The sequence below is a fragment of the Lontra canadensis genome, unplaced genomic scaffold (genome assembly GCF_010015895.1).
Source record: "Lontra canadensis isolate GAN:19392208 unplaced genomic scaffold, GSC_riverotter_1.0 scaffold4, whole genome shotgun sequence".
Classification (NCBI taxonomy): Eukaryota; Metazoa; Chordata; class Mammalia; order Carnivora; family Mustelidae; genus Lontra; species Lontra canadensis.
This window is the reverse complement of record NW_022630998.1, coordinates 25,745,489-25,770,413: the sequence shown is the minus strand read 5'-3', so window position 1 is coordinate 25,770,413 and position 24,925 is coordinate 25,745,489. Positions and strand designations below refer to the sequence as shown.

Genomic DNA, 24,925 nt, shown 5'->3' with positions numbered 1-24,925 from the left:
AATGGCTTAAAAAAAAAAAAACACATCTTCAAAGTTATGTCTCTGTAGTTTAATGTTTTTCTAGGAAAAAAAAAAAGATTACCTATTTGTATTTGTAATCCAAAATTTTCCCAAGTACATATTTTTCAAGGTGTCTCCCTTCAACTTCTTCTCCTCTAGTACACAACACACAGAAAACTCAAATTCAATTAGTCACTCATTTTTCCACTCAAACCAAAGAAACCTGTTTGGAAAAAAATTACCTTCCAAAGAAAAGTAAACCCGGATTTTTTTTTTTTTTTCTGAATTGGACCCATTTCATTCTGGCAATTTTATTCCATTCCCACAAATGTATTAGACAGTCCTGTGTGGATGTTGTGTGAGAATAAACACAAGGTTTGTATAAAAGTCCTTACCTGACTTCGGAAATGGTTTCAGGTATTCCCTTCTGACTGTTTGCCTCACATCAAACCTGAAACCTAAAATGATCCTCCCAGAAGCTTTTGAGAAGCAAAACTAAGGCAAGGATAGGTTTCTCAGCAACTCCAGGACTTTGGAACCTGATTAAGTTTACTTAATCATTAGTTTTGTTTATATTCCCAATTAGTGTTAAATTGTTAACTTGACTCTTCATTTCACAGCAACTTCTAATAATTGATTCATGTTAATCTGAAAGTGTGAGGACAACATGTTGAAATATGAATTCTCTTCGGGATGAGCACACAGGGCAACAGAACACCATGCCTATTGTTGTAGATTTCCTCTCATTATCACAAATTGATATTTTATACAAAGACATTGTCTAAATAAACCAAATTGCCATTTATAATCTAGTAGCAATCCTACATGCCGTACCCAGAACAGTTTTTTTGCCCTTGTTTGGTCTAGATTCTATACTCTAGAATTTCCATTTGCTTCCTTGAGGTACATATTATATTATAGTGCTGTGTAGCCACATCACCTTATGGATTTGTATTAAATCCGCATTCACATTTATATTATTGGAGAATATTTATTCAGTTTCAAAATGTTTATTTTCATAAATTTTAAGCATATTTAATATGCACAGGCAATTAAATCCTTTAATATCATTTTCTAATAGACTAACTATAATGAGTTTATTCTGCAGGAAAACAAATGGAAACATTATAAACTAGTTTAATTCTATTTATATTGCCTATGAGGAAGATTTATTTGAAGTGAAAAGAAATTGCCTTTGGAAAATTGGTGAATGTGTCTCACTTTCAGTAGAATATCAGAAAGATAATAGTAATAGTTCCATGATGAGATCCCTTTTTTTTTTTTTTTTTTGGAGATTCATAAACTTCTCTAGTTGGATCCCTCTTTCTTCATAAATGGCATAGCTCTGTAGAATATCATTGTTACTGTCACGTTCTATTAAATACATATTTTAATTTCCTTTCAGCATAGCGTCATAAATTGAATTGACAACCCAAACTGTCACTTATCCTGAGCTCTCATTTGTGGGGTCCAGAAGAGTAGCTATCCACAAAGAAGACATACAGCATTGTAACAGTAGCTATTATAGAGTAAAAAACGAAACTTTCAAGTTTAAAAATAAAAGACTGGAAGTATACTATTATGTTAGCCTGTATCTAGCCATATTGACTAGACCTATTTAGGATTGTTTTTATTCATTACCCAAACCTCAGGTTGTAAAATTTAACAGATCTCTTCATTTTTAGGAGGGATTTAATATGTTGTCGAAAGAATGTATCTCAGCACAAACCATAACAATTTTTTCAAGAGATAATTCCACCTTCACCTACCTGGTTGAATCAGTTGATGAATTACTTATATGTAAAATCAGTTGAGTTACAGACACAGTTCTCTCCCACAATGTGACCGGTAGTTCTAGGATTCTAGGCTTCTAACTTAGCAATCCAGAACTTTGATTCTTTAAGGAATCCATGTTCCAGAAACATATAACCTTGCTTTCCCATTAACAATAGTCTGCTTAACAAGTCTGCCAGAATTACCATTAGAAATGAATATAACAGCAGTCCTAACTGTGGCTCTTTGTCTATGTCACACTGACTCTAATACTCCAGGTGTTATTACTTTGTTTTGTTTTGTTTTGCTTTGTTTTGTTTTGGAAAGAGGGTGCCTATGGAACAAAGGTTCCAATAATTATGGGCAACCATGAATAAAACACAGGATTTCTCAGATCCAGGAGAGTGGAATAGGCCTTCCTGGTATATGAAGATGCCTATTACAGCTCTAAGAAGGAAAATATAGTAGGCAGTATTTCCTAAACCTATTTAACAATAGAACCCATCTATTGAGATATGTCTATTAACATCTCTCAGAATCAGTGCTTAACACACAGTGGATTCTCAAAAATGTTTGGATGAATATATAAATAAATGAAGGAATGAACAAACTGAATTTGTAAAGTGTTAACAAACATATATTTTTATGAAATTTCTCTAAGGTCAGAGCATTTCTAATTTATAATTTTCAGGTGCCTGCAGCATCCAATAGTTTCATGTAACCTATGAACACAAAATAAAATTTTGCTATTTTTACTGAAAAAAAGAAATGAAGAAATTTGATTTTTGCCCATATATTTTTTTAAAAGATTATATTTATTTATTTGACAGACAGAGATCACAAGTAGGCAGAGAGGCAGGCAGAGAGAGAGGAGGAAGCAGGCTCCCTGCTGAGCAGAGAGCCCAATGTGGGGCTGAATCCAAGGACCCTGGAATCATGACCTGAGCTGAAGGCAGACACCTTAACCCACTGAGCCACCCAGGCGCCCCTGCCCATATATTTTTAAATGGCGTGTGCGGAGAACCCAACTGCCCATTACACTTGTTCACTCACAAACTAGTTTTCAAAAGAATCTAGAGAGGTATCTTCATAGTTACCATGGCTGAAAGTGAGTTGGGCTGATGGTATAAAAATGAAAATGACAACTGCACCTAGATAGTACATTATTTATGGATAACATTTTAACTATCAAAACTATTAGAGGAACATATTCTCAAGAATGGGCTGCAGGAGGGAGAAGAGTTTTTTTGGTTTTTTTTTTGTTTTAAGATCTATTTATTTGAAAGTGAGTAAGAGAGAGTGCATGAGCAGGGGAAAGGGAAGAAGCAGACTCCCCATTGAACAGGGGCTCAATCTCCGGACACTGGGATCGTGACCTGAGCTAAAGGCAGTCACTTAACCGACTGAGCCACCCACGTGCCCCAACGAGATGATATTCTGAAGCATTCTCACCGAGGCTTTCTTTGGTGGGATAGGTAGAGAGACATCCTTGACTTTACGTCCATGTTCTCTCTTCGGTAATAAACATCTAAGTGCCAGTTTTAACATCCAAAACCACTGCTCTGGGAAGACCGCAGAAGGGACCCAGGTGGGTATTGCCTGGCCACCTCTGTCTCTCCAGAAAAATGTCCCGGAGTGTACAGGATTCATTACGGCCTTGGCAAAACACCAGCACACACCAGCTGTGTGTGGGACTGCTCAGCCTCCTGCCTAGTGGAGAGGAATAGAAGTCATCAGTCTTCCTCTGCAGGTTTTCATTAACTCACTGCTAATCTAGAGCATTAATTCTTGGACTTCTGGGAAAACAGAGTTGTTTAATCCTAAGATCTTAAAAGCAAACATCTTTCTTTTCAAATCTACTTCTGGAATTTGCGAGCATTTGAAAGTAACAATCACAGCAGATTTGCAATATCCACTTTTTGTAAAGGGCAAGTTAATGGTGTGAGTTCCATCTATTACCTGTTATCTGAATGCACTAAATTAGAAGGAAAAATAGTGGGTCTGGCATGGGGGGCAGGGTGGGAATCTGTTACTTCAGTTGGATTTACAGGGAGTCCTTGTAAACAGGGTGCTAAAAAGTGTGTTGGATTTTTTTTAACCTTTTGTGACACACAACAGAGCTGTGAAATCAGTGAATTAAATAGTTCCAGTCCCCTAGGCACACATGAGCAATAGCATAAAAATGGACAGCACCCATTATAACATTACTGTTATGGAGCAGATGGACAGCTTCGGTTTCAGTCTTTTGTCCTTACTTCAGAATGGGGCAGAACTGGGAAACGACTGTAAATTTTCTCAAAAGAGATGAATAGGAAAGCTGTTAACTTTTTTCTTAATAAAAAAAAGAAACCTGGAAAAATTCCAAATTACACATTTTGCAGCTCTTTGAGTGCAATTCTTTAGCTTTTGCTGCAAAACATCTGTAGGTGGTTAAGCATTTCCCACCCTCATTCCCCAAAATGGAATATCTCATTCCTGGCAAGACATCCAATGCCCGTGAAGACATATGTTTACCAAACCAGTTCACTGCCATATGTGTGCCACAGTTTCTCCAGAGCACGACGCATGTGAGTTGATTGGCTTAGCTAAAGAGACCCAGAAAAGAGAAACAAACAGGAAACAGATTGAGAAAGAAGTAAAAGATGGGGAGAAACCAAGTGAGAGAAAGAAGAGGAAGGGAAGGGAAAGAGAATTATTTTTCATTGTGCTTTTAAAATTTAATTTCTTTTGTAGCAAATGTTGATGAAAAAATTTCATCATATCACAGTAGTTTTTCTACTGCTGGGTAATTTCCAAAGATACTGAGTGTCAAAATAACCAGGGTACCAAACAGACTAGGCTTTAAACTTGAGATATTTTGATATCTAGTCATCTCCAAGTTTATTTCTTCAATGCATGTTAAAAGTATCAAATGAAACAACATTAATAACCACTTGAATTTAGATTTTAATTTCAGGCTTAGAAAAAGTTAGCATATTTTGAAAAAGTCCAAAATAGAACCTCAAAGACAATATAATCTTATTAGACCCAATGACTAATTCTAGCCATCAAAGAATAGTTATTTACATAGTACATAGTACTTCAGATTCACTGAAATGATTTTAAATTTTGAGGTAATTCTGAAAAATAATAAAAACTTACCCTTTTGACAAGCAAAAACAAAAACAAGGCTGAGAAAAGAAAATGTGTACTTTATTTTTCAAAAGTTTCTGTTCTGTATATAAATTAAAATAGTCTAATAAAAACCTAATATATGAATGATGCAAACCATAGGTAGTAAATAGCTTCTAAATGTTAATAAACAAATACATTCATAGTGTCCTGGAGAAAGAACAGTTTCATTTAAAAGAATTTTACACAAGAAAAGTAATTTGAAGCATTCAAAAAGGACAAAAGTCTAATATGAGTCTGGATATAAATCTGATATTGTTAATTATTCAATCTTGACACAGGCAAATCACTTTACCTGTATTACAAAAAAAAAAAATCTGAGAGAATTTGCCAAGTTTTATCTCTTCTGATTTTTCTACCATTTGGTACTATTATAGTCAATGGGTAGACTGAGATAAAGCCTTGAAATAATAGAAATGTGTCAACACAAACAACTCTTATGTGTTCCCATAAAGTTTATGTTTTAACTTTTGAAAAGCTTTTGCTATTTAATAAGACAGCTTCTTTCTTACTTTTAATCTCATCTTGCAGTTGCAAGGAAAAAAAAGGGAAGAGAGGAAGAAAGAAAAAAAAAGGAAAAATATCTAGTACTGTTCGACTATGTTGCTGTGTTGTCATGGATACACAAGTATGGAACATCACTACCATCAGTAAGTAAACAAGATTCTCAAAGAGCACTTGGTAGGACATACTAACCTTGTAGCATTGCTGGCTGCAGAGAACTTTAAATAAGCAAATGGTTTGTGGTTTTAAAATAACACATACTAGTGGGAGGAAAGAAGTTAGACCAATATCCACTTTTTGTATGTGTTTATTCAATAACTTTTAGAGGAATTAAAATTGCATAATGCTCTTTCTTCTCGACTTTCATGTTGCGTACTAATTATTCCTATATCATTAACAGAAATTGTCATTAGAATGATCCGTTTCTTTTTTCTGTGGTTATAATAGTACTCCACAAGCACTAATTATTTATGAGAAGAATAATAAATGCTCTTTACGTTTATGGCGGTCTTTCAGCAGGTGTTTGGAAGATTACATTCAACATCACAGCCTTTAGTGATATTTTATTTTTGTGGTTTTTTGCTTTATTTTTGTTGTTGTTGTTCCTTTGCTACTTCCTTGAAAGCAAAGTTTACTATGTATTCAGACTAAAAAGTTAAAATTTCATTACAACAATGAAAATGGGGTGCTTGATTACAGCAAGTCTGGGTCTTATAAGGATGATGGAATGGCAATTAAAACCTTTAGATTCGTATTTCAAAAGAGAGGGAAAACACATGGATTATTCGGAATGGACTGCTTAGTTTTGTGTATTAAACTTAGCAGAAATAAAAGTCTGTCCCATGATTAATTTTCCCAGCTCATATGTGATGGAAACAAATTCTGATAATCGAGATAGCTTAAACTTGAAACACTTATATCAGACACAAAATGTGTTATTATTTCTGCGTGCATCTTGTGAAAAACAATGCACACATTGCTTTTTTGGGAAAGTTTCTGCTCTATGTAGTTGTAGAAAGATCCCAAAGCAAGACATTTTGCACATTCCACGTGGTTTCTTTAGTTTTTTGTTTGAATGCATGTATCAACAATTTGAAAAGTTACCCAAAAACTTAAATAGTGAGTTCTGTAAACTTTGTAGAAAATATGCATAAAGCCTTGCAGATTAGGTAAAAATAACTGTATTCCAATACAGCGAAGAGTGGAAGCTGACATATTAGATTTAAAAAGAGTCTGAATATTGTACAATTTTATAAATTATCTTACTCTCAATCTCGCAGTGAAGAATGATTAATCTGGAGGGCCGGAGGGAGGAGAGAACGGAGTTAGTAACCTAACGAAGGTAAAAACCTAGCTCCAATACAGATGTGCAAACGAAAAGATTTTGCAATAAATCTGGATCTACAAAAATTACATGGGAAAATACAGGTTTGTTTCTTGTCATGCCAAATAGATCTTTCTTAATTTAATCTGCAAAAGACTATTACACTGCAGGCCTCCATGAGAACCACTGCAGTTCCTTGTGGGGACTATCTTATTTCTATTTCCCAGATACACGTTTTCTCCCTTCTCAACTATTTCAAGAATTGTAAGTAAGCAGGGCTCTAAAATTCAAGTTCAGTGTGCAGAGAGTTAATTTAAATTTGATAACAAATGGCTCTGCTTTTGAAATGAATGTAGCCTGGCAACTTCAACTGGGAACCCTTCGGAGGGCCTCAATTATGTATGCGGCTTCTTTGAGAAATAGTTTCACACATCTGACCCAAGGACCACTATGTTGTTGCCATGAAATAAAACTGTACGTAGGCATTGTTTCATTTCTGTACCCGCTATACACTGCCAGACTCCACTCCCTTCCCCCACCCTGTGCGTGCATGTACACACACACACAGAGACACACACACACACAATCTCTCTCTCAAACTCCTTTATTGTCATCCTGCTGCTATTTTTTTCTAGTAGGGTGAAAGCATCAATATAATTATCGTAAGCATAATGTACCCTGATTACTTTTTTGTTATAAAAATATTCTGATTCTAAATGCCTAACCGTGCTGGTCAAAATCAGGAGTAGGAAACCTAAGATAAGGAAAGGGTTAAACCACCCACACCATTTCATTTTTTTTCAAAATGGCTGCTTTGTCTGTGTGCATACACCAATAGCAAATGTCCTTCTGTTATTGTACAGCCAATTTGATGTGTCAAGTATTCATATGCTAATAACGGTACAGTTTCTCACTTTTTCACAGATAAATGGTAAAGATTGTTACAGACAGTGAAACACAAGAATAAACAGCTTTTATTTCAGGCGCGATAAATTACTTTCCATTCAAATAACATGCGACACACGCTGCTGACCATTTTGTTTCTATTCACTGTTAGTTTGCCTTCTGGGTGTGTTTTTTTAGAAGAGTTTGAAAATATTTAACAGATATGGACAGAGTTGTTACTAAAGACTTGATTGCATTAATTTGCTTTGTAGTCATTTCATCAGTCGAAGTTCATTTTTATGCTCCGTTATTACAGGGGGAGAAAGTTTGATGGAAAATCTGACACTGTTTCCCTAACATGGTACAATCAAGTCTTTTTAAAGCTTGGTAATGACAGTATTTGAAGAATGGATATCTTCCTTTCCAGGTTAGCAGAAATGTCATTTAGTAAATAAAATCCCTTGCTAAGAATATCACCTAAAAAGAGGCACTTGAATGAAATGGAAGTTGTTCTGTCAGAACAAAGTGGAATCGTTTTGGTTTTCTGAGACATAAATATGTCCTTCACAAAAGGCTGAGTAGGTTAAATGTATATGATTAAAACATACTGGTATTGTTAGGATGGACAAATTAATGCAAAAATGGCGGGGAGACAGGAGTTTAGAGTAAGTAACCAGTAATTAACCAGTAATTAACCAGTCCTTAGAGAAATATTTTTAAAAATATACTCATGAACGTGAATGCATTGATGACAGAGTTGTAAATCAAAAACAACATTTCTGATTTACTTTTCATCAATTTAACGAAAATGTGTTTTTACATTCGAGTTGTAATACTTTCCTTTAGGGACAAAAATTAGAAAACTTAGAAATAAAACTGATGATTCTTCCAGCTGGCTTTTCAGTTCACTTTATTGTGCCTAGATCATTTGTCTAAGCTTTACATACAACCCACTATTTAGCTTTTATCTGCTCCTCTATGACTGCTATCTATGATTGGTTTTGTTGCGACTTTTTATGGAAAAGCATACGAAATAAAGAAAATAAACACAAAAAAGTAGTTGCATTCACTAGGCTGAAAGATCACGGCTTTTAAAAGTGGGTCATACAAAAGTTTTTTTTTCTAGTTGCTCAAAATGAAATGCATGCCCGCACATGCACACACGCATACACAGGGACAGTCAGACAAAATCAAATTAGAGAATTTTTAGAAGTACAACCCTTGATCATGTAATAGTCTGCCTTGAGACATTAAGGATTCCAAAGGTAACTATGACATCAGGTCAATGAGGCTGCAGCTCCCTAATAGCGTAATCAGCAGATTGCAAATTTTTATATAATTCTAGTACAAAAGCTAGCCATTTAAAGGCAGTCCTATAATCTCAGACCTTTTCTCTGAACTCCAAAATACCAGAGATGACGATTATATCATATCAATGAAGAATAATGAACACCAAGTGACCACTTTTATATCAAACATGGACAATCAAGGGGTTTTTCTACTCTAGGTCCATGAAAGGAAGCTAATAAAACTTGTTCCCCCTTTCTTCCTCTCGGATGCCATTGGTAAACCTATAAATTAATAGGATCAACTTTTAATATCTATTTTAAATCTTCTCTGTTACATATATTAACATTATTTTGCTACAAGAAGAGTGCTTAATGGCAGATGAGATACTAATTTTTACTTTATGGGACACCCATCAAAAAGTGACCGTAAGCTAATTTATCAAAATTGAAATAAAGTAGGACATGAGTAACTATTTCAAGAATTAATTTAAAATGTGATATATGCCACATAAGTGGCATTACTCTGTGTTATTAATTTAAATGTTTCTTAACTAACTACGAAGACTAAATGGAGAAATTTTCCCCCATTGTTTCTTTTCTTCTCCCCCTCTAGTCTCTTTTTTTCTGGGTAGATACAATTAGGTGTCACTCAGCGCTCTGAATCTTCTATTTTTCTCCCCATTAATTCTTGTCCTTAGTGTAATTAGCACCTTGGTCACAAGCACAGGAATACACAACAGGAGTTGACTTTCCTGGCCTGTTTTGGTATGGCTTCCATCGTGCACACTGTTTTCCTTTCTTTGCTCTGGGAGCTGCCTTTTTAAGTATAGCAATGGAAATCCAGCTCCAATTTTATACAGGGGACACATGGTTACGAAGGACTACTACAGAAGGTGGCAGCTGCCTGTAATATTTGATCTTTCAAAGTAGCTCCTGCATATGAACCCCAGGCAAACTGCTCTGTGTTCAGGTGGTGGCATTCTACCCTCACTCGTGGTGGGTTCATTTAAAAAACAAACAGAATGGAACGCCAAAATTTGAGGGGTTGCTAATAGGCTGAAGGAAACATGCTTTTGTCTTCTGGCCTCAGAAAGTACAGGTGGTAAGTGTGTATTCTAAAACATCCTGCAATTAACACTGACTGACTCATTCTGAGATAAGAATTGTAGTTTTCTTTTTCAAGAAGTATGAGAATTGTGCTCTGAGTTTTGGGGTATACCTGTACACAACTTTTCTAACCCATTTATACTCTCTGCCACAAGTTTCCAGCCTATCACTTAAAAGGAAAAATATCATATAGGCAGGGTGAGCAAAAAAATGAAGGCATGGTCGATTGTCATACAAAGTCACTGAGCTTCTCAGTTCCAAGAGTAAAATTATGTTCAAGGACTGAGGATACTCTCTGCCTGGAATTGTCTACATCTGCAGCTACCAGCGGAATGAAACGGTATGACAGGCTTCCTTCTTTTTCTTAGAATCAGCTCGACCAAGAGGTGTTTGGTTCCATGATATTTTGGAACAAATGACACTCTACAAAAATACATTATCTGTACTCATGTGGCCTAAGAGACATACTTCTTGGATCTCTGTAGATGTAGTACTGTTTTGCAGTATGGTGCCAGTGTCTAGTTTAGGTTCTTATTACACACAAAAAGGCAAATGGAGATTCAAGGCAATAATCAACAAAAATTAGGTGGAAAAAAAAATCTCACATCTGAATTAAATAGCTGCATATGTTGAGCAAGAAACTTATTACAATACCTTTATCGGGAAATTGATTTAATTGTGTCTTTTTTTTTTCCTCCACAGGCTCTGCGTTACTAAAATGTTGTGAATTTATAGATGTGTGATCATAAATTATGTCTCAAGTAAACAAACTGCAGTGTGAATTTAAGGCCATGACCTTTAGGATAACAAAACATTCCCAAGAAGTCCAGATCTACAAATGTTACATGAAATGATGGACTGAGGCATTATCTGAACAATGCAAACTCTTGAAATAAGCATGGGGGCCCAAGTTATCTAGATAACTCTCTTAAGCCTTCACATTATTTGTATATATCCATTCTAACCAACTGTATCTAAGTAGTTTCACCAGTGGCGGGAAGATCATTAAACATGAGGAACTTAACAAACATGTCCCTCAAGCTTTTCAGATTGATATTTCTGTGTTTCTTTCTGAAGTCACTTTTGCCCTTCTATTCAGTCAGGGGAATGATGAGTACTGTGAGTCAACAACAAAGGAGAGCAAGGCTAATGAACAGAGAGAGTAGGGGCCTTCTCTGATTGCTCCCACACTGATGCACCCACCCTGGATAGCTCATTAGGGTTCTCAGCAGAATATAAAGGGTCTGTTAAATAAAGCTTCCTTGTTCCCAAAGAGTGTATTCATCACCTCATGCATATCCAGGAAAGGAGGGCTTTCTCCCTGGACTCTGAATGAAACAACCTGTAATCATTTGTATGGAGATGGTGCTAAACATATTTGTAACCTCAAAGAAGTCTTCATTCATCGGAACAGGGACAACCTCAGAAGAAATGGATTTTCCCAAGGCTACCACCTGTTGCTGTTGTTGTTCTTGATGTTAGTACCTTTGTAACCTATTGGACTGAGGGCACTGTAGGAACAGTCTAGAGAGACTTTGCCCTTTACACAGAGAAAAGGATTCTAAAGGACAAGAGCCTTGTGAGATAAAAGGAAGAAAAGGACAAAAGTGACTCATGTCCATTTAAGGGAGCAGGCACCTAACTAAGCAATAATTACAACTTTCCCCCGATTCTGTCAGAGGGTCCCATCACAGGCTGGATTTTGGCACAGCGTTAGTGTGTGAAATTAGAAGGGAAATTAGAAGGGAAACCCAAGGACATGAGGTAGCATTCGCGACTTGGATCATACTAAAGGCAACATGGGTTGCCTTTGAGTTAGATCAACTATATTCATTTGTGTCTTGGCTATGGAGGGCTGTGCTGCTTTCCTCTTTTAGGCTTGAAGTTAAAAAGCTCTAGGATTAGTCTTACCTGCCAGAGAGAACAATGGGCTAAAGTGACACAAGCCAGGAGAGCTTTCTCGAATAAATGATGCTGTGCTCAATTTACAATAGCTTGAAAATAACAGTAATTATTACAGGTGGAGAAGGAGACATTCTATAGCACCGTGCTGAAAAGTCACAAACCTTTTGGGGCCAGCAAAAATTCTTGCAGAGGTTCTCAAGTTAAAGTGAAAGTAAAGGACTTAAATCATGAGACTGAACTCACATGGGTGCAATCTCAAGTGATCGAGCATGTACTTTAGAAAAATCGTTCTATAAATTTAATTCGGGACTGAATTTAGCAACTTCTTTTGGGGGCTGGCTGCCCCAGTATACAGTGATGTGCTGATCAATTTTTGTTTCTTCGTTGTTGAGGCCAGTAGCAAATGAGAATGGTTTTGGAGAATAAGAATGCAGATACCTTCTCTGTCATTTTTAGATTGAAAACTTCTTACAATATTATTGTTAGAGATAATTGTTTAGGGCAGTATTGATCACTTGTATTCATTTCTGGATGAGCTCCAAAGCAATTCTAATGAAAGATCAAAGCTCTTTCTGCAGAGGGTCCTGCTGCCTGGGTCTGGCTGCGGCTGCTGCTGCAGAAATTTCTCCTGACCGGGCTACCCATGCATCTTCACCTCGAGGAAGGAGAGTTTTGCTGTGTATTTTTCTGAGTGGATGCTTTACATTAGCGCCTGGCCAAGCTATTGGTTAATTCTTAGCACTTACTCATCAACTTACTTACACCCACTCGCTACACATACTCTTGAGGCAATATGAAACATGCCAGAATGAAATACTCAGTCGTTATCTTGCAATTTACATTTTACCATAATTAGAAAAGAGACGTCAATGAAGACTCTAGATGTAACTCTTAATTCTAAATTTCAGTTGAATTTTTGGTTTTCATATTAAGAAATCATATTAATCCTTAAAATATGTTGTTGCCTGAACATTGGGAAGACTAGTAGGATAAAATCAGTGCTAATAAATTAAATATGTGTGGATATAACACAGCACACATCTATCTATATATAGATATAAAAATAGAGCCACAAATAAATGTACATATAAATATGAAGAAATAGATACATAGATAGTAGAGATACAGGGTTTTGGTTATATGTAAACTTTAAATAACAAGAGGTTTCTATTTTAATTATGTATCTTAAAGTCTGTCCAATTATGTAAGAAGAAAGAAAATCAGCAATCACTGATTATTTTTATTTGGGAAATCAATCCTTACTGAGTTCTAAAACTTAGGTTAGTTGCTACCGGGTGTGTATGCTTGTATGAGTGTCAGTAAGAAATCCTATTCTGACTTAATGCCTGAGCAACTGAAATGTATTAGGTTTTAGGTGTGCAAATTTTTATTATAATATGCTATTTGGATAACAGTAATACCAGAAACTATAAATGTGAACTTCCTGCTATCAGAGAAGGCACATAACTTTAAATTTTAAAGTCATAATTTTAAAGACTCACGTAACTCTGAGAGCACAAAAGAATTTCCCTTGGACCTTTCTTCCAACTTGATGACAAAAGAAAGGTAGAAGGTTTTTTTGTTCTGTTTTGTTTCTTAAGAAACTCAATAATTAGGCTCAGAAAAACTGCCTAATGTCAGGTAGGTTTGGGACGTCCGAAAGGGGAACACCCCAACCCAGAGGAAGTACTCTCAGCAGTAATCTGAGAATCTATCTGGAGGAAGAACTGAAAGGAAATGAGGAAGACTAATGGAGATGACTGTGGAAGCTCAACTGTGAGTGATTTCTGTAAACCTGAAGGGAGCAAGGAGCCCGTATTCTCAATTGTCTTCCATCACACAGATGCATGGCCCCCAAATCTTCACATATAACTTTCTAAAGTAGATACCATAAGGAAGAGATACAACAGGATCATAGAGGGGAAAGCCACAAACCCAGAGCTCCATTTTTGCCGGCGAAGGAAAAATCCTGATCCCTTACTAAATTGACAAAACAACTGAAAATGGCTGAATATTTTTAATACAGACAATTGTCTCAAGTTGTGTTTTTATTAAAATCAATTCCAAGATCAGGGCACTTGGGTGGTGGAGTCAGTTAAGTCTCCAATTTTTGGTTTCCACTCAGATGGTGATCTTGGGGTCATGAGTTGGAGTCCCACATGGAGCCCCATAGAGGGCTCTGCTCTATGCGGAGTCTACTTGAGATTCTCTCTTCTGTCCCTCTGCCCCTCCCGCTCATCCTCTCTCTCTCTTTCCCTCTAAAATAAATAAATAAATCTTCAAAATCAATTCCAAGATTGGGGAAAATATTTTACTTTTTTAAATTTAAATTCAATTAATTAACATATAGTGCATTATTAGTTTCAGAGGTAGTGTTCCAATTCATCAGTCTTATATATAGTACCCACTGCTCATTACATCAGGTGCTCTCCTTAATGTCCATCATCCTGTTACCCCATCCCCCCACCCCTCTCCCTTCCAGCAACCCTCAGTTTGTTTCCTATGATTAGGAATCTCTTATTGTTTGTCTCCCTCTCTGATTTTGTCATATTTTTCCTTCCCTTCCCCTATGATCTTCTGCCTTGTTTCTCAAATTCCACTTATCATTGAGATCATATGATAACTTTCTCTGGTAGATTTCTTTCGCTTAGCATAAGACCCTCTAGTTCTATCCACATCATTGCAAATGGCAAGATTTCTTTCTTTTTTTTTCTTGATGATTGAGTAACATTCCATTGTATATATGGACCACGTCTTCTTTATCCATTCATCTGTTGATGGACATCTAGGTTCCTTCCATAGTTTGGCTATTGTGGACATTGCTGCTATAAACATTTGGGTGCACATGTCCCTTCAGATCACTACTATCTTTAGAGTAAATACTTGGTAGTGTAATTGCTGGGTCATAGGATAGCTCTATTTTCAACTTTTTGAGGAACCTCCATACTGTTTTCTAGAGTGTCTGCACCAGCTTGCACTCCCACCAACAGTGTAATAGGAAGAGGAAAGACGTTTTAAATGCTAAAATCCTAAAATTCTTTTTGGATATGTTCACTGATTTTCCTAATTAATCATAGGGTTTTTAAATACAAAGGTGAATTTAAACTGAGATGATGAAAATAATGGAAATATCTTTTTGAGGCCATGTACTTCAGAAGCTAGCTACCTCTTATTAATAATACATTCAAATATAGGAAGCATTATAACATGCAAAGTCTTCCAACTAAAAGAGCTTTCCTGTAGATATCTAATATAGAGACAGTATTGTTAACAATGTTGACATTTAAGTGGTCATAGCTAAAGCATTGCAAAGAACATTCCATTACAGTAAATGTGAAAACCGACAACTTTTCTTGGTGTTCAGCTTAACAGAATATAAGTGTGTTGGTTGACGTTTGAAGGTTGAAATAACTAGAAATGACTTCCATAACTAGAAAGTTTACCTGATAATTTGAACAAAAAGGGCTCGTAGAGAAAAGCTTTCAGTGCGATGGGACTACAATTGGAAGAAAAAATTTATGGCATACCAAGTCTACCTCCCTGAGCTCTGTATCTGAAACCAGGGCTAGCTATACCAGCCCATATTTTCTCCTTCACAGAACTAATTTACTTTTAAGACTCCAGCCCTAGTCTGTGACAAGACTAGTCTAATTGGATGCTCCATCGGATTAAACAGAACATTTCTATACCTGAGCAGACTACCATCCACAATGCCCCCTACCCCCTCCAATCCCCCCAAAAAGAAAATCTAAACTTTCTTCCCTTTCTGACTTACCTCACTCCATTTGGACAAACTCACAAGTATAGTTTTTAATTTTTTATAGTAATTCACTTCTTAACCTTTTATCCATGACTATCTTTATACTCAAGTCATAAATATCAAGTTACTGATATTCCTCTCAGAAATTTTTCTTTCTCTCCACTCTATTCAGCTCTAGAAGCCACTGACAAGTTAATCCCCCAGAACTTCACTTTTAGTTGGTAACTCTTCTGTTAAAAACATTAAATGTCTATTCACTGCCTCCTATGTCTGAGAAACAATGACTCCCACAAGTGATTTATTTCCTCTTTCTTCTCATCACCATCCCCTGACTACAACTCATAAGGCTCAAGTCTCTGAACATGTCAAGCCATTCCCAGATCTCCTTCTTTACACAGTCCACTACCTGACCCTTTCCCATCCTCTTTACCGTTAATGTTTCACTCAAATACTAATTCCTCTATGGACATTTTACTGACAGTGTTAGTCTCCTCTATCTTCTCTCTTACTTCATACATAAGCTACATCAGGGCAAGGACCTTGCAATTCAGAAATTACCTGTAGGCTTCATCCACAGGAATAAATCAATATCTCTAATTTGTCCATTTAATTACAGGAAAACATCTTATACTATTATGATTTCAAAAAGTGGTGAGACCCTAAAAAGTAATGTAAAATGGAATTTTGCCATTTACATCACATATTTAACGTAGAGTAGAGGTGATTAAAGGAAACTTCTGACAAAACATTTTTAAAATAAAAATAAAATTATATTAATCATTAGCAGATAGATACGTTTGGTTTCTTAGATATTTAAATATTAAATAAATATGTACATTTATGTTTATGTTTATGTTTATTTATATAAAAATAAATATATATTTAAATATAAGTATAAAACAAATGTTTTAAATATTGAGTCATCATTTGTAATATTCAACAACTTCATGATTTGATTAAGTTATAGTAGAAATTATTACTCATCAGAAATAAACTATTTAAATTGTGTTTTAGTTTTAAGGATTTTTAATGATATTTATTATAACATATTTAATGATTTTAGTAAAATTTTAATGATAAAATAAAATTTTTATAATACTTAGCAGATTTTATTTTATTTATTTTGATTTTTTTTAAAAGTTTATTTAAGAATTATTGGGACAAAAAGTCCTGGATTAGTCCAGTGGGTTGAGTCAGGATTAGGATTTTTTCTTTTCTTTTCTTTTTTTCCGAGAGGAAGAGAAAGAGAATCCTCAAGCAGGCTCCATACCCAGTGCAGAACCCAATGCAGGGCTCAATCTCACAACCCTGAGGTCATGACATGAGTCGAAATTGAGTCTGTCACTCAATTGACTGAGCCACCCAGGCATCCAATACTTAGCAGACTTTTAAAAAACATACTTTCAAATGGGTTATGTATGCCTTCATAACATTTTAAGATCATAAAGACTGGCATTCCCATTTTAGAGATGAAAGAACTAAAATCAAAGAACCACATATATCCATAGACTAATTTGATTCTCAACATTGAAGGGTGGTTGTTCCTATTTTTTATTTTAGAGAAAAACAAAACAAAACAAAAAAACAACTGAACCTGTGAGAAGTTAAATTATGTGTCCATAGTCACTAAGTTGCCAAGTAGCCCATTTGTGATTTATAAATCCCAGTCTATCCAATTCCAAAGTCTCCATCTTTCCATAGTTCTCCCAACATGTACCAAGATACAGCACAAAGAACACATACTGTGACTGGGAATAAAAATATTTTTTATTGGGGCGCCTGGATGGTGCAGTCAGTTGAACTTCAGACTCTTGGTTTTGGCTCAGGTCGTGCTCCCAGGGTCTTGAGGCCCAAGCCCCACCTCAGGCTCCCAGCTCAGCATGTAGTCTGCTTAAGACTTTGTCTCCCTCTCCCTCTACTTCTCCAACCCATGCCTACACTCTCTTTCCCTGCTAAAATAAATAAATAAATTTGAAAAAATAAAAATAAAAATAAATTTTAGTATCTGCTAAATATATCAAACTTTGTCATTTATCTTAATGATAATCCATACAAGTAGTTTTATTTTTTATTTTATTTTCTAAAGATTTTACTTCTTGGGGCGCCTAGGGGGCTCAGTGGGTTAAGCCTCTGCCTTCAGCTCAGGTCATGATCCCAGGGTCCTGGGATCGAGCCCCACATTGGGCTCTCTGCTCGGCAGAGAGCCTGCTTTCCCCTCTCTCTCTCTGCCTGCCTCTCTGCCTGCTTGTGATCTCTCTGTCAAATAAATAAATAAAATCTTAAAAAAAAAAAAAGATTTTACTTCTTTCTTTGAGAAAGAGACACATAGTGACAGAGATAGCAAGAGAGAGCACAAGTGGGAAGGAGTGGGAGAAGCAGGCTCCCACTGAGCAGGGAGCCAGCCATGGGGCTCCAACCTAGGACCCTGGGATCATGACCTGAACCAAAGGCAGGAGCTTAACTGACTGAGCCACCCCGATGCCCCACAAGTAGTTTTATTTATAATATGACTCACCAGTGGTGCTTAATGTATGGCAGGCATTACATTAGCAGAGGGGGATAAAAGTTTGAGAATATACATGACAAAGCAGAGGACAATAGCCTAATCATACTACTAATAAGTGGGAGAGAAGATTTGAAATTACATCTGTAAGGATCCAAAGAAATATTCACACAAAATCTTCCTTCTAACTTTAATCATTGCCAAAAGAAAATATAAAATCCACATCTATTCCATAACTTTGCTGAATTTTCTCACAAGTATAGTTTTCCTGATTTTTTTTTTGTAAGAGACAATTATAAATTATAAGCCTATAAAGTTTTGATTCTCCATTAAATACTACATTGGGAATGTAATAATTGGATTCTCCTTCCTCCCTTGACTATTCCAAGACCAGCTAGCTGTTCTGGTGTTGAAAATTATTCTTTGTTAGCTAAACTTTTTTGCATATAACTTATTATTCCAAGTTATTATGGTTTAACCACACTGGGTTTTATATTACTATATTAGTTATAAAAAGGAACATCATTCTGTATGTAAAGTATTTGAGTTACAGAGCACAATACAAAAAAAGGAAAAAAACTTTTTTTTTGTCTTTACGAACTTTCTTGGCACCCAGTTTAAATATGAGGAAGTCGAATTATGTTGGAGTGCCTCTTTCTCTAGTAAAATATATTTTATGGAAGCAATCTCTATGGTTAGATCACATTATATACTTCATACACACACACACACACACACACACACACGTATGTATATGTCTACTAAATAAACAGAAAATAGTTGTATTTGTGTGAAAAGAAGTAACAGATAAAAGAGAAAAAAATCTTGAATTTTAATCCTGGTTTTAGTAAAAACTCAATGTGTGACCTTAAGCAAGAACACTCTTTGAGCCTCAGTCTCCTTTTTTATAAGATGGCATTAACTTCTTTTTTTTGTTTTTTGTTTTTTTAAGATTTTATTTATTTATTTGACAAAGAGATCAGAAGTAGGTAGAGAGGCAAGCAGAGGGGTGGGGGGAAAAGCAGCCTCCCTGCCAAGTAGAGAGCCTGATGTGGGGCTCGATCCCAGGACCCTGGGATCATGACCTGAGCCAAAGGCAGAGGCTTAACCCACTGAGTCATCCAGGTGCCTCTAGATGGCATTAATTTCTACCTACGTGAAAATGTAAGGTGTCCACCTTAAAAATAAACCTTAATACTAAGAAACCCACCATGTCACTTTAGAAAGAGCACCACCTAACAATTCAGTTTATATTAGTCTTGTAGTTAAGTTAGACACTGCTGAAGAGCTAAAAAAGCAAAGAAGAGGCCAAGGCAGGAAATACCCTTTCCAGATCTTTCTACACCTCATTAAGTGATCATGGAAAGGTTATTTAGATTTTCTCTGTCCAGGTATGTCCTTCTGTAGTATGAGGAAGCTACCAGAATTTCTTTCTTTTCTTTTCTTTTTTTTTCTTTTAGTTCTCCCAAACCTGGAAAAATGAACCACCTTGAAAAGCTCCAAATAGTCTCATCAGTAATTTTACAATAATTAAAATCAGTTAATAAATTCTTTCTTTTTTCCCTTCCTTCCTGCCTTCTTCATTTCTTTCTTTTTCTTTCTCTCTCTCTCTTTCTTCCTTCCATCCAGCCCTCCCTCCCTCCCTTTCTCTCTCTTTTTCTTTTACATGTCATTGGCTATAAAGTTTTGGCCTAGAGTAAACAAAATCAACTCAACTCAGTGAGAAATTTAAAAAATCAAATTGGCCATTTTATATTAATGACACAATTTCGACACAATTAATTTGCTGACTTATATGCGAGATTTCCATTTATTTGTTTCCTTCTACCCTACTTTTCTAAAGCCAGAGCTTCCACTAATGGCAGACGCCACTATTATTCGTGCCCTCCATCTTGATCATTTCCATGTACATTGGCCTGATTTAACAACTGCCAGCAACTCTTAGCCTGAGGGCTTTTCCGGCCAGTAAGGCCTGTTTTTCCTTCCCTTTTAGCAGATTGGAAATGCCTAAGAATTAATGGCCCTCCTGTGTAGCCCTCCCCTGAGGCTGTACAAACACCTGAGCCCCCTCTGAGCCACGAGTTCTATACATCTCCCAGAGTTCTCTAGCGGATTAAGGCTCAGTTGCCCCTTTTTGAATGCCTTCCTTTCCTGCCCCACTTTCCCACTTGCCTAGGCTATCTTCTGGGACCTGCCAAAGAAACTCTTTAAACACGAATCTCTGTTTCAGGGTTATTCTCATCCAAAAAGACCTACTGCCTTGATATAAATCTCAAACATTGCTGCCAGGCTCCTATTTCTAAAGTCCAAATATGACTGGATAATTTCTCTGCTTATTTTTTTAGGTTGAAATTCAAACTCCTTAGTATGATATAAAAGATCTATGGAAATCTAATACTCGCCTAATCCTGCAGACTATCCTCCTTTTTTTGTCCTGTGGTGAGAGTAGAGGAGGCACTGGAGAAGCAACATTTACCGGGCACGTACTATACTAGTACTTGCACTAGTTGCCTGGTATGTGTTATACGGCCGTAGCACAAACCTACAAGGACGAGATGATTAATTTCCATTTTGCAGATGAGGAATTTGTCAGCAAAATAACTGCCTGAACTCAGTCACTCTGCCTCTGACCATCTAAGCCTTTACTGAAATTCAAGTCTAAGTGATTCCTAACTAAACCCTTTCCATTCTGTGGTTTCCTCACTCGGGATGACCACACACCCTGCTTTACCTGGGACAGTGCTTGTTTGTTTGTGTTGACCCAGAGCAATTATGAAAAGCACTCCTTTTCACTCTCAAAAGTATTATCCTGGTTTTGTGGGTGAATTATACGGCCCCTCTGGCCATAGTCTAAAACCACCATGCTATCCGCTGTTTCCGGCATGCGCTATACTCGTGATTCCATTTCCTGCCCTGTGCTGTTCCTTCTGCCTAAAATGTCCTTTCTTTCCCATTTCTCCTGGAAAAATGATACCCAGAGTTCAGGATCCTGCTCTTCATTGTTGTCTCTGGGATGTCTTTCCATTACTCTAGCTACAGGCAAGGAGTTTGATGTACTCCTCTGCGCTTCTCATACCCCATGTTTACCATTATTCTACTACGGTTTTTTGAGTATTTGTCAGTCTTCCTACCAGCCTGTGAATTTCTTAATGTCTGGGCTGTACCTTCATGATCTCTGTATATCCACAGTGTCTATAATTTTCCATGGCCCAGAAGATGCTTATTAAATATTTGTTGAATGATTGGATAAGTGACATAATAAAATCAGAAAAATCTAGTCACTTGCAGAAATTATTATAAAAAGTAGAAATGGGATCTTTCAAAAGGAGCAGATTTATACTAGCTAGCTCAGACTTACTTTACCTGGAGGCTGCTTAATTCTGAGCAAGTGTTTAGAGAGCCTCTGATCTGGCATCAGCATTCCTACCCAGGCTATCCTATTTCTATCATGTGCCTCAGGCTCCATTTAAGTGGTTAGGAGTCAACCTGTCTGAGTTAGAATCTTTGTTCCACCATTTCCTACCCAGACTATGTGAAACCTTCAAATTTCTTTCCCAAGAGGAAGGGTGCCTCAGTGTTAATGGGTCCTGCCTAAGAAAGAGAAGGAGGAAAGTCATTTAGAAAACCTGAGAAGCTGCACCACAGTGTGTCCAATATACTGACTCTCTAGGCTCCAATGTAAAAGGCTGCACTGATGCTCTCTGCATCAAAACTCATGACCAGCAGGCTATTCTCTAGGATTCTCTAGTCTTCTACTCTAGCCAAAGGAATTATATGCTTGCTAAGAAACAGTTATGTCAATTCCCAAATTTTTCTAGCACTTATATTTACTAGAATTATACAATTTAATTAAATACCACATAAACTGAAAAATAGGAGTGTGAAAAGGACAGGTGTTTGTATGAAAAGTAAGGAGAGTTAAAGACTTAAGGTAAGTCTCTAAAAAGTGCTGTCAAAGTAGGCTTGTATTTTTAAGTGTCTGGGTCTTTTAAATTGAAGTATAGTTGACATACAATGTTATATTAACTTCAGGTGTAAAACACAGTGATTTGACTGTTAATACTACACATTACGCAATGTTCACGATGATACATATAGTTATCTGTCACCACAGGACGTTATCACAGTATTATTGCCTATTTCTCTTATGCTGTGCTTTCATCCTCATGACTTATTTATTTTATAACTGGAAGTTTGTACCTCTTAATCTCTTCGCCTAAACCCTAAAGTAAGCTTATTAAGAGAGACAACTCTAAAATATTTGAAAGGTGGCAATGTAAAAAGCCCGAAGATTCTGCACTCAGGTTGCTTCTCCCGTGTCTTTACATTCTTGCTCCAAGGAAAATCACATATAGAGAATGATCTATGTGATAATGAGTGAAAGACAGTATGGAACTCCAGTTGGCAAACTCATAATCAAAGAAAAGCCCTTGGCTAACAACAAAATATTATTTTATGTATATCTTATTATAAACTAAAAATAATTTTAGGGTTATATATGCAGTCTAAGATTCTTTGTTATTTAACCACCTTTTTAAATTTATCTACTATAACCAATAATATTATCAACTATAACCAATAATATAATCAACTATAACCAGATGGTTCTGATTACACTGCAGTAAAGAAAACCCTCGAGTCTCAGTGAATAACACCACAGACTTGATTTTTTGCTCATCCTAAGTCTTAGGTCCTAGAAACCTGTCTTCCATGGATGACGGTCTGAAGGACCTATCATATGAAACATGCACTCTCCTAGGTCAACTGAAAAAGGAAGAGAAAACACAGAGTACTGCACAGCTCTTCAATGCCACCTACAATTGGTACACTTCTCTTCTGCACATTAGCCAAAGCAAGCCACATAACGACATCTAAACTCAAGGACGTGGAAAAACCTAACGCTCTCATATGCCAGAAGGGGAGGAGGGTGAGAAATACTGGTGAGCAGCAGGGATGTCCACCACACCAACCTACTACTGTACCTAGCATGTGAAATAAGAGCCCCTCTGCTTGACGAACGATTTTAAGGCAGAGAAAGAGATCAGTTTTTCTTTAAATAATTAAAATAAATATTTAAAATTGATAGCTTAGTGATTATATTTTCAAGGCTATTCTTTATTTCTGAGAACGCATAACCAATTAAAGTAATTCTAGAGAAGACTTTTAAATAATACTTAAGTCATGAGCCCCCAAAGTTTAATTCAGTCCACACAATTTATTCTGTCATCAAAATGTAAAATGTATTCCCCTAATCACGCTTTCTGCTTTTATATCTAAAAAGTAAAGAATATGAATACATTAAAAACCTCATACCAAAAAAAAAATCCACATATTATCAGTCGACTGCCAATATGGTAGAATCATTAAAAGACCTACGATCCAGAAAGTTCAATTTAAAAATATTTTAAATTTCAAAAATGATTTTAAAAATCATCCAATAATAATCCCTAACATTTTTCTTTTCTTCTTCTTCCCTTTCTTCTCCCACTCCTGCTCTCTCTCTCTCTTTTTTTTTCTTTTTGCATTATTATCTCATTTTTATTTCATTTCATAGCTACATTTTCAATGTCAATTTTCAGGGCAGCTGCACTTAGTGTAGATATTATATTTCATTTTTCATCTTAAAATACAGTATATCATAGAATTATATCTAACTTTTTAGACTTTTTAATTTTAAGTACAGTAAATAGTGTTACATTAGGTTCAGGAATACATTAGAGTGAATCAACAATTCTATATATTACTCAGTGCTCATCATGATAAATGATAAGCACTGAGTAATATACAGAATTTTTTTTTACCCCAAATCAATACAGCTTTTATTGCATCTTTAAAATATCACAAATAAGTCTGAAAAATCATCTGGCATCTTGCTGTTTCTGTAACTGGAAAACTTAGATCTTATTCATCAGCCTGCAGAACTGTTCCTTTTTCAGGAATATAGATGCCATCCAAAAATTTTCTGATATCCTTGTTTTTTCACTGTTGTGGCTTCCTGAATCAAAGCAGCTGAGTTTGATACAAGTTAAATGTCATTTCCTTCAAGAATTAACTCGTCTTTCTGGGCAAGCAACACCTGGCCTCATCTGAACCCTGCAAATATATTTTCACCCAAGAACAAGAGAATCATTCTCTTAAATAACACTGATGGGTAAGTGAGCATACACAGACCTCATCTTGTAATGGAAGCCCAGTGTAACACCCTTGATTGGGTTCTTTACATGACTACAGACAGTACAAACAGGAGCCGATTCTTTTCTAGTTGCCTGCCATTTTTCAACTCGGAGGCTCTTCTTTTTCTTTCCAAGGAGACTGAGTTCTATGTTGATGTAATTGAAGTTCCATCAGGGTAACTCTGGGGTCCTTTACAGTAACAACAGTTTCCCTAAGAGTGATGCTGGCATTTTTCTGGAATGTCCACAGTCTGATTGCCGAGAATGGTCTTCATTCTCACAATAGATGTGGCAAAAATGATGTTTACTCTTAATCCCCTTTACCTATTTCACCCATCCCTCCACCCACCTCCCCTCTTGTAACCATCAGTTTGTTCTCTATAGCTGAGTTTGTTTCTTAGTTTCTCTCTCTCTCTTTGTCCCTTTCTCCATTTTTTTTTAAGGTTTATTTATTTATTTGACAGAGATGACAAGTAGGCAGAGAGGCAGGCAGAGAGAGAGAGGAGGAAGCAGGCTCCCTGCGGAGCAGAG

General features: G+C 36.3%; 1 pseudogene; it reads right to left on the bottom strand.

The window, feature by feature from the left end:
- Positions 1-24,122: 24,122 nt before the first annotated feature.
- LOC116858847 lies at positions 24,123-24,669 on the bottom strand (annotated as a pseudogene).
- Positions 24,670-24,925: the final 256 nt, after the last annotated feature.